The following is a 7,361-nucleotide window of genomic DNA, read 5'->3' on the forward strand; positions in this document are numbered from 1 at the left end:
CCTCTTCATGATATCACATAGCCATCTAATGGATCCCTCTTCATGATATCACATAGCCATCTAATGGATCCCTCTTCATGATATCCTACATCCATCTAATGGATCCCTCTTCATGATATCCCACATCCATCTAATGGATCCCTCTTCATGATATCCTACATCCATCTAATGGATCCCTCTTCATGATATCCTACATCCGTCTAATGGATCCCTCTTCATGATATCCTACATCCATCTAATGGATCCCTCTTCCTGATATCCCACATCCATCTAATGGATCCCTCTTCTTGATATCACATAGCCATCTAATGGATCCCTCTTCATGATATCGTACATCTATCTAATGGATCCCTCTTCATGATGTCCTACATCCATCTAATGGATCCCTCTTCCTGATATCCTACATCCATCTAATGCAGTGGTTCTCAACCTTTCTAACGCCGCGACCCCTTAATACAGTTCCTCATGTTGTGGTGACCCCCAACCATAAAATTATTTTCGTTGCTACTTCATAACTGTAATTTTGCAGTGGGAGGAATAGTGCCCCATCATTGGTATCAGTGGGAGGAATAGTGCCCCATCATTGGTATCAGTGGGAGGAATAGTGCCCCATCATTGGTGTCAGTGGGAGGAATAGTGCCCCATCATTGGTATCAGTGGGAGGAATAGTGCCCCATCATTGGTGTCAGTGGGAGGAATAGTGCCCCATCATTGGTATCAGTGGAAGGAGTAGTGCCCCATCACTGAGGTCAGTGGGATGAATAGTTCCCCATCATTGGTATCAGTGGGAGGAATAGTGCCCCATCATTGGTGTCAGTGGGAGGAATAGTGCCCCATCATTGGTATCAGTGGGAGGAATAGTGCCCCATCGTTGGTGTCAGTGGGAGGAATAGTACCCCATCCTTGGTGTCAGTGGGAGGAATAGTGCCCCATCCTTGGTGTCAGTGGGAGGAATAGTGCCCCATCATTGGTGTCAGTGGGAGGAATAGTGCCCCACCATTGGTGTCACTGGGAGGAATAGTGCCCCATCATTGGTATCAGTGGGAGGAATAGTGCTCCATCACTGGTGTCAGTGGGGGGAGTAGTGCCCCATCACTGGTGTCAGTGGGAGGAGTAGTGCTCCATCACTGGTGTCAGTGGGAGGAATAGTGCCACATCATTGGTGTCAGTGGGAGGAATAGTGCCCCATCATTGGTGTCAGTGGGGGGAGTAGTGCCCCATCATTGGTGTCAGTGGGGGGAGTAGTGCCCCATCATTGGTGTCAGTGGGAGGAATAGTGCCCCATCACTGGTGTCAGTGGGGGGAGTAGTGCCCCATCACTGGTGTCAGTGGGAGTAGTGCTCCATCACTGGTGTCAGTGGGAGGAATAGTGCCACATCATTGGTGTCAGTGGGAGGAATAGTGCCCCATCACTGGTGTCAGTGGGGGGAGTAGTGCCCCATCACTGGTGTCAGTGGGAGTAGTGCCCCATCACTGGTGTCAGTGGGAGGAATAGTGCCACATCATTGGTGTCAGTGGGAGGAATAGTGCCCCATCATTGGTGTCAGTGGGAGGAATAGTGCCCCATCATTGGTGTCAGTGGGAGGAATAGCGCCCCATCATTGGTGTCAGTGGGAGGAATAGTGCCCCATCATTGATGTCAGTGTGGTGGAGGGGAGAATAGTGCCCCATCATTGGGGTCAGGGGGGGGGGGGAATAGTGTCCCATCGTTGGTGTCAGTGGGGGGAGGAATAGTGCCCCATCATTGGTGTCAGTGGGAGGAATAGTGCCCCATCATTGGGGTCAGGGGGGGGGGGGAAATAGTGCCCCATTGTTGGTGTCAGTGGGGGGAGGAATAGTGCCCCATCGTTGGTGTCAGTGGGGGGAGGAATAGTGCCCCATCGTTGGTGTCAGTGGGGGGAGGAATAGTGCCCCATCGTTGGTGTCAGTGGGGGGAGGAATAGTGCCCCATTGTTGGTGTCAGTGGGGGGAGGAATAGTGCCCCATCGTTGGTGTCAGTGGGGGGAGGAATAGTGCCCCATCGTTGGTATTAGTGACACAAATGATGGGGCACTATTCCTCCCACTGACACCAATGATACTTACTTTGCTGACCCCTGCTCCAGCCTGGGCTCGCTCTCTCACTTACCTGTCAGCTGTCTTCCTTCTCTGGCCGCTCTCCTCTTCACTCGCTCCGGCAGCTCCCTCGATCTTCTTTGATGTACGCGCGCTGCCGCTCGGCTCCTCCTCTCCAAGCTCCACCTCCTCGCCGGTGATTGGCCGCCTGTGTGCCTCTCCTGAGCTACAGTTCCGGTGGCCAATCAGCGGCGAGGAGGCGGAGCTGCTGAGCGATCCCGGAGGTGTGGCCAGGTGACAGGAGCAGCGTATCATCCCGCCCACACATCGCCTGAGACGGAGCAGCGGTGTCTCGGTTCCTAAGACCATCGGAAATATGTGTTTTCCGATGGTCTTAGGCGACCCCTGGGAAATGGTCGTTCGACCCCCAAAGGGGTCGCGACCCCCAGGTTGAGAACCGCTGATCTAATGGATCCCTCTTCATGATATCCTACATCCATCTAATGGATCCCTCTTCATGATATCCTACATCCATCTAATGGATCCCTCTTCATGATATCCTACATCCATCTAATGGATCCCTCTTCATAATATCCCATATCCATCTAATGGATCCCTCTTCCTAATATCCAATATCCACCTAATGGATCCCTCTTCATGATATCGTACATCTATCTAATGGATCCCTCTTCCTAATATCCTACATCCATCTATTGGATCCCTCTTCATGATATCCTACATCCATCTAATGGATCCCTCTTCATGATATCCTACATCCATCTAATGGATCCCTCTTCATGATATCCTACATCCATCTATTGGATCCCTCTTCATGTTATCCCATATCCATCTAATGGATCCCTCTTCCACATATCCTACATCCATATAATGGATCCCTCTTCCTGATATCCCACATCCATCTAATGGATCCCTCTTCCTGATATCCCACATCCATCTAATGGATCCCTCTTCATGTTATCCCATATCCATCTAATGGATCCCTCTTCCACATATCCTACATCCATCTAATGGATCCCTCTTCATGATATCCCACATACATCTAATGGATCCCTCTTCATGATATCCTACATCCATCTAATGGATCCCTCTTCATGTTATCCCATATCCATCTAATGGATCCCTCTTCCACATATCCTACATCCATCTAATGGATCCCTCTTCATGATATCCTACATCCATCTAATGGATCCCTCTTCATGATATCCTACATCCATCTATTGGATCCCTCTTCATGATATCCTACATCCATCTAATGGATCCCTCTTCATGATATCCTACATCCATCTATTGGATCCCTCTTCATGATATCCTACATCCATCTAATGGATCCCTCTTCATGATATCCTACATCCATCTATTGGATCCCTCTTCATGTTATCCTATATCCATCTAATGGATCCCTCTTCCTAATATCCTACATCCATCTATTGGATCCCTCTTCATGATATCCTACATCCATCTAATGGATCCCTCTTCATGATATCCTACATCCATCTAATGGATCCCTCTTCATGATATCCTACATCCATCTATTGGATCCCTCTTCATGTTATCCCATATCCATCTAATGGATCCCTCTTCCACATATCCTACATCCATATAATGGATCCCTCTTCCTGATATCCCACATCCATCTAATGGATCCCTCTTCCTGATATCCCACATCCATCTAATGGATCCCTCTTCATGTTATCCCATATCCATCTAATGGATCCCTCTTCCACATATCCTACATCCATCTAATGGATCCCTCTTCATGATATCCCACATACATCTAATGGATCCCTCTTCATGATATCCTACATCCATCTAATGGATCCCTCTTCATGTTATCCCATATCCATCTAATGGATCCCTCTTCCACATATCCTACATCCATCTAATGGATCCCTCTTCATGATATCCTACATCCATCTAATGGATCCCTCTTCATGATATCCTACATCCATCTATTGGATCCCTCTTCATGATATCCTACATCCATCTAATGGATCCCTCTTCATGATATCCTACATCCATCTATTGGATCCCTCTTCATGATATCCTACATCCATCTAATGGATCCCTCTTCATGATATCCTACATCCATCTATTGGATCCCTCTTCATGTTATCCTATATCCATCTAATGGATCCCTCTTCCTGATATCCTACATCCATCTAATGGATCCCTCTTCCACATATCCTACATCCATCTAATGGATCCCTCTTCATGATATCCTACATCCATCTAATGGATCCCTCTTCCTAATATCCTACACCCATCTAATGGATCCCTCTTCCTACTATCCAATATCCACCTAATGGATCCCTCTTCATGATATCCTACATCCATCTATTGGATCCCTCTTCCTAATATCCTACATCCATCTAATGGATCCCTCTTCATGATATCCTACATCCATCTAATGGATCCCTCTTCATGATATCCCACATCCATCTAATGGATCCCTCTTCATGATATCCTACATCCATCTAATGGATCCCTCTTCATGATATCCCACATCCACATAATGGATCCCTCTTCATGATATCCTACATCCATCTAATGGATCCCTCTTCATGATATCCCACATCCATCTAATGGATCCCTCTTCCTGATATCCTACATCCATCTAATGGATCCCACTTCATGATATCCTACATCCATCTAATGGATCCCTCTTCATGATATCCTACATCCATCTAATGGATCCCTCTTCATGATATCCTATATCCATCTAATGGATCCCTCTTCATGATATCCTACATCCATCTAATGGATCCCTCTTCATGATATCCCACATCCATCTAATGGATCCCTCTTCCTGATATCCTACATCCATCTAATGGATCCCTCTTCATGATATCCTACATCCATCTAATGGATCCCTCTTCATGATATCCTATATCCATCTAATGGATCCCTCTTCATGATATCCCACATCCATCTAATGGATCCCTCTTCATGATATCCTACATCCATCTAATGGATCCCTCTTCATGATATCCCACATCCATCTAATGGATCCCTCTTCATGATATCCCACATCCATCTAATGGATCCCTCTTCATGATATCCCACATCCATCTAATGGATCCCTCTTCATGATATCCCACATCCATCTAATGGATCCCTCTTCCTGATATCCTACATCCATCTAATGGATCCCACTTCATGATATCCTACATCCATCTAATGGATCCCTCTTCATGATATCCCACATCCATCTAATGGATCTCTCTTCATGATATCCTACATCCATCTAATGGATCCCTCTTCCTAATATCCCACATCCATCTAATGGATCCCTCTTCATGATATCCTACATCCATCTAATGGATCCCTCTTCCTGATATCCTACATCCATCTAATGGATCCCACTTCATGATATCCTACATCCATCTAATGGATCCCTCTTCATGATATCCTACATCCATCTAATGGATCCCTCTTCATGATATCCTATATCCATCTAATGGATCCCTCTTCATGATATCCTACATCCATCTAATGGATCCCTCTTCATGATATCCTATATCCATCTAATGGATCCCTCTTTATTAATGTTTTTCATTATTAATGTATAATTTTTTTTGTTAATTTATCAGGTCACATTACTGGCCATGGTGGTGGACAACTCAATATAAATGTCCATGCTGAAGGAACAACTCCATAAAGACATGGATGACCAGTTTGGTGTGGAGGAACTGGAGTGTCCTGTACAGAGCCCCAATCTCATCCTACTGAACACCTCTGGGATGGATTCCAAGCCAAGTCTTTCTAAATTTTTTTGGCGACCAACATGGAGCCCAATGTGTGAGCCGGGTCTTCTCATCCAACATCAGTACCTGACCTCACAAATGGGCAAACATTCCCACAGAGACCCTCCAAAGTCTTGTAGAAAGCCTTCCCAGAGGAGTGGAGGATGTTATGGCTGCTGTGACATGAAAATATAGGAATTGGATGATCCCACAGATATTCTATTCATCTATTGCAGATATTTTATGAATTCAGCAGTTAACAGAGTAGATGGATGTCCAAAATTTCAATCTGAATAAACATCTTTGGCCTGGAGGTGGAAGCAATGAACACCCGGCTACTAATGATCCCTGACAGGTCCTACAAGGTATGTGTGGAAATACCAATGTAAGGATTGGTATTGTAGCAATCATGCGCACAGAGATGGACGTGGTTCAACCCTTTTGGCTACAACCTCCATCTTGGCAAAGGATCATCCATCTTGTACAAACATATCTCTCCTCATTCTCCCCCTCCCTCTCTGAGAGTCACAGTGACATTTGGTCAGTGTGTGCATGTTGGAAATGTCACAGGCAGGCCAGGGCCCAGGGCTCCGAGCTATAAACCATCTTTGAGCTGGGTGCTGGGCTGGCTGGGAAGCTGAGCAATCTGGCACCTCTGGCACCAATGACAACAACCTCCTGGATCCCCTACAGTCCGGCTTCCATCCCCTACACTCCACCGAAACCGCCTTACTCAAACTCTCCAACGACCTGCTAACCGCCAAAGCTAATGGCCACTACTCAGTGCTTCTACTCCTTGACCTCTCTGCGGCCTTCCACACAGTCAACCACCCCCTCCTCCTCAAAAAACTACACTCCCTCAGCCTCAGAGATTCTGCTCTCCCCTGGCTCTCATCCTACCTGTCACAACGCTCTTTCAGCGTTACCTATAATGATACCACCTCCCCCTCACTCCCCCTCTCTGTTGGGGTCCCTCAAGGCTCTGTCCTCAGGCCCCTTCTCTTCTCCATCTACACCTCCTCCCTTGGCCAACTCATACACTCTCATGGCTTCAACTACCACCTCTATGCCAATGACACACAAATCTATCTCTCAACCACCCACCTCACCCCCTCGGTCTCCGCCCGAATCACACACCTACTGAGCGACATATCAGACTGGATGTCGCTCCACTTCCTTAAACTGAACCTCTCCAAAACCGAGTTTCTTGTCTTCCCCCCCAGCCCAAACCTCACCCCCCATTGACTTCTCCATCACATCCAACAACGACTACTGTAACTCCCTCCTCACTGGCCTGCCTCGCCACTGACTATCCCCGCTTAAGTCGATCCTGAATACGGCTGCCAGACTCATTCACCTTTCCAACCGCTCCATTTCCGCCACCCCCCTCTGCCAATCCCTCCACTGGCTTCCGATTGCGCAACGGATCAAATTCAAAATCCTAACACTGACATACAAAGCCATCCACCATACTGCCCCGAACTACATCACTGACCTAATATCCAAGTACCACCCAGCATGCACACTCCGCTCCTCACAAGAC

Source organism: Staurois parvus, unplaced genomic scaffold, assembly GCF_062004578.1.
Source record: "Staurois parvus isolate SC_StPar_1 unplaced genomic scaffold, SC_StPar_1.0 ptg000837l, whole genome shotgun sequence".
NCBI lineage: Eukaryota > Metazoa > Chordata > Amphibia > Anura > Ranidae > Staurois > Staurois parvus.